The following is a 9,147-nucleotide window of genomic DNA, read 5'->3' on the forward strand; positions in this document are numbered from 1 at the left end:
TCAGAATTTTCCACAGCTTATTGTGATCCACACAGTCAAAGGCTTTGACATAGTCAATAAAGCAGAAATAGATGTTTTTCTGGAACTCTCTTGCTTTTTCTATGATCCAGTGGATGGATGTCTTAGGTTAGGGCTTTTCGCAGGATAGCTATCCCACAGTCTGGTTTGCTATCTCAAGTTAGTTCCTTCAGATTGCCCTCGGGGCATTCAGGCCCAGTCCTTACTCTAAGCAATGCAGCCCGCACCTCCCTGCCCAGCCTCTGCTTGCTAGTGGCGGATGCGGGCGTCTGCACTGCTTCTCCACTGGGAGTTACCATTGGGCACATAATCTGTGGGTTTTAATTATTTATTTATTTTTCCTCCTGGTTATGCTGCCCTCTGAGGTTCCAAGGCTCACCACAGACTCACCAGTGAGGGTGTTTCCTGGTGTTTGGAAACTTTTCTCTTTTAAGACTCCCTTCCCAGGATGGATCTCTGTCCTTGCCTCTTTTGTCTCTCTTTTTATCTTTTATGTTTTTTCCTACCTCCTTTTGAAGACAATGGGCTGCTTTTCTGGGTGCCTGATGTCCTCTGCCGGCATTCAGAAGTTGTTTTGTGGAATTTACTCAGCGTTCAAATGTTCTTTTGATGAATTTGGGGGGGAGAAAGTGGCTCCACGTCCTATTCCTCCGCCGTCTTAGGACCGCCTCTGCATTGACTCTATAGATTCATATGAGGAGAATTTACATCTTACTATTGAGTCTTCTAATCAATGAACAAAGAATTATCTCTCAATTTACTTAAATCTTAACTTCTCTCATTCTCTCAGCAATATTTAGTAGTTTTTAGTGTGCAAGTCTTTCATTTTATTTGTTAGAGTTATCTCTAAATATTTAATATTTTTGATGCTATTGTAAATGACATTTTAAAATGTCAATTTCCTCTTGGCCATTGCTTGTATGTAAAAATACAATTCATTTTGTATGTTGATGTTGTATCCTGTATACTAGCTGAACACAGGTATTAGCTCTAGTAGCTTTTTTGTAGAATCTATTTTTCTACATAGAGTAATCATACTGTCTATATATGTGTATAAAGATAATTTAACTTCTTGGTTTGAAATATAGAACCTCTGGTACAATATTGAATAGAAGTGCTGAATGAGAACATCCTTGTGTGATCCCTGACCATAGAAGAAAAGTGTTGTCTTTCACCACTGTATTTAATGCTAACTGAAAGTTTTTCATAGCTGTCCTTTGCCAGGTTGAGGGAGTTCCCTTCAATTCTTAGCTTGCTAACAGTTTCAATTAGGAAGATGCTGAATTTAATCAAAGGCTTTTTCTGCATTGAGGTGATCATATGGTTTTTCCTCGCTTGATTTTGTTAATGTGATCAATTACCTGAATTGATTCTTTAAAATGACATAAAATTGACCATTTTAATCATTTTATAGTGTGCAATTCAGTCTTTGTATTGATGAATAGTATTCCACTATATGGATATACCACATTTTGTTTATACATTTGTCAGTTAACAAAAGTTCAAGTTGTTCCCACATTTTTGCTATCGTTAATAGTGCTGTTATGAATATTTGTAAACAACTTTTGGCTTGAGTACCTATTTTCGATTCTTTTGGATATATACTTAGGAGTAGAATTTCTATGTCATATGGCATTTCTATGTTTAACTTTTTGAAGAACAACCAAACCGTTTCTCACAAAGGCTGTCTTATTTTACATTCCACCTGCAATGTGTCAGGGTTCCAATTATGCAACATCCTGGCCAACACATTTTCCTTTTAAAAAAAAATTATTGCCATTCTAGTGGCATCTCATGTGGCTTCAGCTTGCATTTCCCTAGTGACTAATGATGTTAAGCTTCTTTTCATGTGACTGTTGGTTATGTCTTCTTTGGAGAAATGTCCATCCAAATATGTCCTTTGCATATTTTTAAATTGGGTTGTTTGTCTTTTGGTTGTTGAATTATATGAGTTTATTATACATTCTGGATATTAGATCCTTATCAGATGTGTGATTTGCAGATATTTCCTCCCTTTCTGTTGGTGGTATGTTCCCTTTCTTGATAGTATCTTTTGGTGCACAAAAGATTTTAATTTTAATGAAGTCAAGTTCATTATTTTTTTCTTTTGCTGTTTGTGTTTTGGGGGGTGATCTCTAAGAATTTATTGCCAAATACATGGTCATGAAGATTTATATTTAGATTTAAGAGTTTCATAGTTTTAGTTCTTACATTTAAGTTTTTGATTCATTTTCAGTTACTTTTTCATATTTTATGAAGCAAGTGTCCAACTTCATTCTTTTACATGTGGATAGCAACATCCTTGTGTGATTCCAGCACCATTTGTTGAAGTTAGTCTTCTCTTATTGAATATCTTGGCACCCTTTTCAAAAACAATTGATGATAGATATATGGATTGATTCCTGAACTCTCAATACTCTTCTGTTAATTTATCTTTATGCCAATACCTCATTCTTTTACTGTAGCTTTGTAGTAAGTTATAAAATTGGGAAGGTTGAGCCCTTCAACTTTGTTTTTCTTTTTCAAGATTGTTTTGGCTATTCATGGTTCTTTGAGATTCCATCTGGATTTTAGGATCAACCTTTCCATTTCTGCAAAATAATCACTGGAATTTTGATAGTAGTAACATTGAATCTGTAGACCACTTTGGGCTGTACTGCCATCTAACAATATTAGGTCTTTCAATCCATGAACACTGCATGTCTTTCCAGTTATGTAGGACTTCTTTAGTTTCAGCAATATTTTGTAGTCCTCAGGGTACAAGTCTTGTACTTCTTTTGTTAATTTTATCCTAAGCACTTTATTTTTTTGATTCTCTGGTAAATGAAATTGTTTTCTCAATTCCATTTTTGGATTGTTCATTGCTAGTGTATGGCAATACAACTGTTTTTTTTTAATTTATTTTAATTGAAGTGTAGTTGATATACAATACAACTATTTTTTGCTTGTTGACCTTGAACCCTAACACTTTGATAAATTCATTTATTAGCTCTAAAAGTTTTTTGATGTGTAAACTTAAGGATTTTTGATATATAAAATCATTTCACCTGTGAATAGAGGTCATTTCACATCTTCTGTTCTAATTTGGATGTCTTTTATTTATTTTTCTTGCCCAACTATTCTGATCAGAACGTTTAGTTCAATGTTGACTAGAAGTGGCAAAAGCACTCATTCTTATATAGGAAGATTTTTAACTACAAGTTTTATTTCTTTAATAGATATATGGGTTTCAGAAAGTGTGTCATTCAGGGAAATTTGTTTATAGACTTAGATATAAAACAAAACTAGAGAAGGAAAACATCAGACAAAATCTTTGTGGAGCTTCCCTAGTGGCTCAGTGGATAAGAATCCACCTGCCAATGCAGGGCACATGGGTTCAATCCCTGGTCCAAGAGATTCCACAAGCCGAGGAGCAACGAAGCCTGTGAGCACAACTAGTGAGCACAACCTGCGCACCTACACTCTAGAGCCCGTGAGCCAGAACTACTGCAGCCCAAGCCCACACTGCAGCCCTCACTTACTCATGTGCCAGTGAGCCCACATGCTGCAACCGATATGCCCTGGAAGCTGTGCTCCACAACAAGAGAAGCCACTGCAACGGAAAGCCCATGAACGGCAATAAAGTGTAGCTCCTGCTTGGTGCGACTAGACAAAGTCCAAGCAAAGCAACGAAGACCAAGCACAGTCATAAATAAATAAATAAGATTCAAAGTTAAGGAAAAAACGTTGTGATCTTGGGTTAGGCAAATATTTCTCTCTATATATAATACAAAAGTATGATCCATAAAGAAAACAAACTGATAAATTACAATTCATCCTAATGTAAAATTTCTGCTCTTCAAAGTACTGTTAAGAAAATAAGAAGATATGGGACTTGCCTGATGGTCCAGAAGTTAAGATTCCATGCTTCCAAGACTGGGGGTGGGGGACCCAGGTTTGATCCCTGGTTGGGCAACTAAGATCTCACAGCCAAAAAAAAAAAAAAGATTGGAAGGACATATTTGCATATTACATATCTGATGAGAGGCTTTAGTTAGAAACTACAAAGTATTAGGTTGATACAAAAGTAGTTGTGGTTTTGGACCGTGAATTATAAATCATTATAACTAGGCTTGAACACATCTTTATTAATTAAAATAGGAACCATTACAATCAACAAATTTTTGCCAATGAGAAATGTTTGTTTATTTCTATAGTGTAAAAAATCCATGCTTCAGGATTTGACAAGCCTTGGAAAGCATTTTCTACCTCCTGCTGGCTGTGGAAGCATTTTCTCTGCAAAATGTTGTCAAGATGCTTGAAGAAGCGGTAGTCGGTTGGCAAGAGATCAGGTGAATATGGTGGATGAAGCAAAACTTCGTAGCCCAATTCGTTTAACTTGTGAAGTACTGGTTGTGTGACATGTGGTTGGGCACATGCGCTGTGCTTTATCATGGAGAAGAAATGGGCCCATTCTGTTAACTAACACTGGCTGCAGGTGTTGCAGTTTTCAGTGTATTTCTTTCATTTGCAGAGCATAATTCTCTGATGTAATGGTTTCGCCGGGGTTCAGAAAGCTGTAGTGGATCAGACCAGTAGCACACCACCAGACAATAACCATGACCAATTTTTGATGCAAGTTTGGCTTTGGGAAGTGCTTTGGAACTTCTTCTTGGTCCAGCCACTGAGCTGGTCATCGCCGTTTGTCACATACAATCCACTTTTCATTGCACATCACAATCCAATTGAGAAATTGTTGTTTCATAGAATAAAAGAAGATGACACTTCAAAGTGACGTTTAAAAATTTTTTTATTTTTGGTCAGCTTATGAGGCACCCACTTAATGAGTTTTCACCTTTCCAATTTCCTTCAAATGCTGAGTGACTGTAGAATGGTTGACATTGAGTTCTTTGGCAACTTCTTTTGTAGTTATAAGAGGATCAACTTCGATGATGGTGCTCAATTGGTCATTGTTAACTTCTGCTGGCTGGACACTGCATTCCTCATCTTCAAGGCTCTCGTCTCCTTTGCAACACTTCTTGAACCACCACTGTACTGTATGTTCATTAGCAATTCCTGGGCAGATGTATTGCTTTGTTGAGAATCATCTTTGCTGTTTTACAACCCATTATGAATTCGAATATAAAAATCGCTGGAATCTGCTTTTTGTCTAACATCATTTTTATAGTCTAATATAAACAGCAAGTAATGTCATGAGCAAAAAAATATGAAGCGAGAAATTTGCATTAAAATGATGTATAACATCATCACATTTATTTATGAACGTATTCCAATACCAGGCTTCCCTGGTGGCTCAGATGTAAAAATCTACCTGCAATGCAGGAGAAGCGGGAGATTCAGGTTCAATTCCTGGGTCAGGAAGATCCCCTGGAGAAGGGCATTGCAACCCACTCCAGTATTCTTGCCTGGAGATTCCCATGGACAGCTGAGCCTTGCGGGCTACAGTCCATAGGGTCCCAGAGTCAGACACGGCTGAGGTGATTTAGCATATGCATGCAAAAAAATAAGAAATCCATTTTCAAAAAATATTTATTTATTTACTCACTTGACTGTACCAGGTCTCAGTCATAGCATGCAGGATCTTTAGTTTCTGCATGTGAGCTCTTAGTTGCTGCATGTGGAATCTGATCCCTGACCAGGGATTGAATGCCTCCTGCATTGGGAGTTTGGAGTCTTAGCCACTGGACCACTAGGGAAGTCCCTCAAACATCCAACATAAATACTAGGTAAAAGCTTTAAATAAAATATAAAAATATTATACTAACTTTATTTAATAGTATATCAATATTATTTTATTAACTGTTTCAAATATACAGTATTAATGTAAAATCTTAATGGGGGAAACTGGATATAGCATATATGAGAACTCTCTGTATTACTTTCACAATTTTTCTGTAATCTAAAACTCTTATAAAAAATAAAAACTTTAAATGATAAAAATAAAAGTTGAGCCTCCTCTTAGCCTATGATCCAATCATGTTGCCTCAAGTATTTACCCAAGAAAAAAGAAAACATATATTCATACAAAGCCTTGTGCACAAATGTTCATAACAACTTTATTGGTAATATCCAGAAACTGGAAACAACCCAAATATCTATCAATAGGTAAAGGAATGAATACATTTTAGTACTCAACACAATAAAAAGGAATAAACTATTGATACATGGAACAACATGGATGAATCTTTAAAGAATTATGCTGAGTAAAAAAAAGAATGAATATTGCATGACTGCATTTACATAAAACTCAATACAATACATAAAACACATCAGTGATTGCCTGGAGATTGGAAGGAGGCTGGGAGTTAAGGCAGAAAGGAATTACAAAGGGCACAAATAAATCTTTCATGTTATTGGAGATGTTCATTATCTTGATTGCAACGAGGATTTCCTAGCTGTACACATATGTTAAAATTTCTCAGACTGTAAACTTTAAATATGTGCAGCTTATTACATGTCAGTTATACCTAAATAACGGAGAAGGCAATGGCAAACCACTCCAGTACTCCTGCCTGGCAAATCCCATGGACGGAAGAGCCTGGTAGGCTGCAGTCCATGGGGTCTCTAGGAGTCAGACACGACTGAAGCGACTTAGCATACCTAAATAGAGGTACTTAAAAAATATAATGCCTACAATGAATTGAAACACATCAAATATATATAAATCCAAGAGTTTATTATGCTATTAAAAAGAGAATAAACACAAACCCATAGCTCATTAACTACTTTTGGAGATTGCCAGCACAGCACTTCATTTTTCTGAAAGCTGGTATATTAAGAGAAGCAATCAAACTTTGGTCTTACCTGTCCTCCATGAATTCTACTTATGGGCAACCAAACTGATAACAAGTGAAAGTTCTTTAAGAACTTCCAGCTAATGCAGAAATATTTAGAGGAATAGAATTACCACAACTTCAATTTCAAATAAAGTAATTGATTTAGATAAAGATCACAATGGATGCTAAAACCTGAGATGAAAAGCTGATCTGAAACTTTGTTATTAAAGAGTTGAGCTGACCAACACTTAAACCTGCTGATCAACATTAATGTCATTAAGGAGCAATTGGATGTGATGTGATATCTCATGTGATGCAAGAGGAATTTCCCAACATCATGTTTGAAATATGAAATATTCTTACAAAAAAAGTCATGTGGAATCTACTTAAGTCTCCAGATTGTGGTTTCTCGACTTGGGCTTTACTAAACTCTTTTGGGTGGATGATTCCTTTTGTGAGGGGGTGTTTGGTGCCTTTTAAGATATTTAGCAGCATCCTTGGCTAAGTCACATCAATCATGTCCAACTCTTTGCAACCCTATAGACTGTAGCCCACCAGGCTCCTCTGTCCATAGTGTTCTGCAACAAGAATACTGGAGTGGCTTGCCCTGCCCTTCTCCAGGGGATCTTCTCCACCCAGGGATTGAACCCTCGTCTCTTACATCTCATGTATCGGCAGGTAGGTTCTTTACCCCTAGCGCCACCTACCTACTAGTTATTATTAGCACCCTGGCAAGTTGTGACAATGCTTGGGCCACCTGATGCAAAGAGCTGACTCACTGGAAAAGACACTGATGCTGGAAAAGATTGAAGGCAAAAGAAGGTAGCAACAGAGGATCAGATGGTTAGATAGCATCACTGACTCAATGGACATGAATTTGAGCAAACTCCAGGATATCATGGAGGACAGAGGAGCCTGGTGTGCTACAGTCCCTGGGGTTGCAAAGAGTTGGACACGACTTTAGCGACTGAAAAACAAGTTGTGACAGTTAAAAAAGGTCTCTAAACATTGCCAAATGGTCCCTGAGGAGTAAGATCAACCCTGGTTGAGAACCACTACTCTAGATCTGACTACTAATTTGAGTAATAAAGTCCCAAAGAGCAACTTAAATACCACAGGAATCCAAATGGATAAACCTACACTGAGATAAACTCTACAAAACAATACAGTTCCTTCAATGACAACAAATTGCAAGGTAACAAATGGAGGGGAATGTGTCAATTTAAAAAGATTTAAGAAACATCCTTAGAGCCTGTGAACTAGTAAGTGCCCCAAAGTTAAATTTTACAGCATATGGATGGAGTGAGACCCTAAGAGACCCCAAACCAAGAGAACTTTAAGTGTAAGTAAGATATGGACCTCTCATGCCATAGAGAACAGCTACTTTCCCAGGATGGGATTAACTGAGGATCCTGTGAGGGAAGTACTCCAGTTTGCATCAGAGAAGGGAAAGAAAGGCTCCTCCAAAATGCTAATTTGGAACTAGGACTCAGGTACAGGATAGACTGGTGGTTGCCAGAGTTGATGAGAGGAGGATAAAATGGGTGAAGACAGGCAAAAAGAAAAACTTGCAATTATAAATTAAGTCATGGCGATGTAATGAATAGCAAAGTGACTATAGTTAATAACACTGTATTGCAGGTTTGAAAGTTGCCAAAAGAGTAGATCGTAAAAGTTCTTATCATAGGAAAAAATTTTGTAACTATGTAAGTGCTGAGCCACTTCCCTGATGGCTCAGCAGTTAAAAGAATTTGTCTGCAATGCAGGAGATGCAAGAGACCCCAGTTCCATCCCTGGGTTGGGAAGATCCAGGTTAGAAGGGCATGGAAACCCACTCCAGTAACCTTGCCTGGAGAATCCTCAGGGACAAAGGAGCCTGGTGGGCTACAGTCCATAAGGGTTGCACAGAGTCGGACACGACAGAAGCGACTGAGCATGCGTGCACAGTGTACAAATGTTAACAGATTTATTGTGGTGATCATTTCATAATACATACAGATAGTGAATCATTATGCTACGCACTTGGAACTAATACAATGTTATATGTTTTACTTCAATTAAAAAAATAAAAGGAACTAGGACTCAAGATTTGTTTCACTGGTTTTTAACTAGGAGAAAACGCAAAGGGTAGACCATCTCTTGTACAAGCCCTGTCAGCCCAGGCCCAGGAAAAAGGAGGGCTATGTTATGGGTAATAAAGATGCTGAAAGTCAGGAGAACAAGAAAAGCATTGGGTGGATCTTAGAGAAGAAAATGTTAACTTCATGTTTGAGCATAAGGAAAGGATCATTAGTACAGGCAGCTCCTTTAGCTGGATGATCCTCAGCCTTCAGTGGCCCCTGAGGGGCTGAAA

This window comes from Oryx dammah, unplaced genomic scaffold (genome assembly GCF_014754425.2).
Source record: "Oryx dammah isolate SB20612 unplaced genomic scaffold, SCBI_Odam_1.1 HiC_scaffold_5, whole genome shotgun sequence".
Classification (NCBI taxonomy): domain Eukaryota; kingdom Metazoa; phylum Chordata; class Mammalia; order Artiodactyla; family Bovidae; genus Oryx; species Oryx dammah.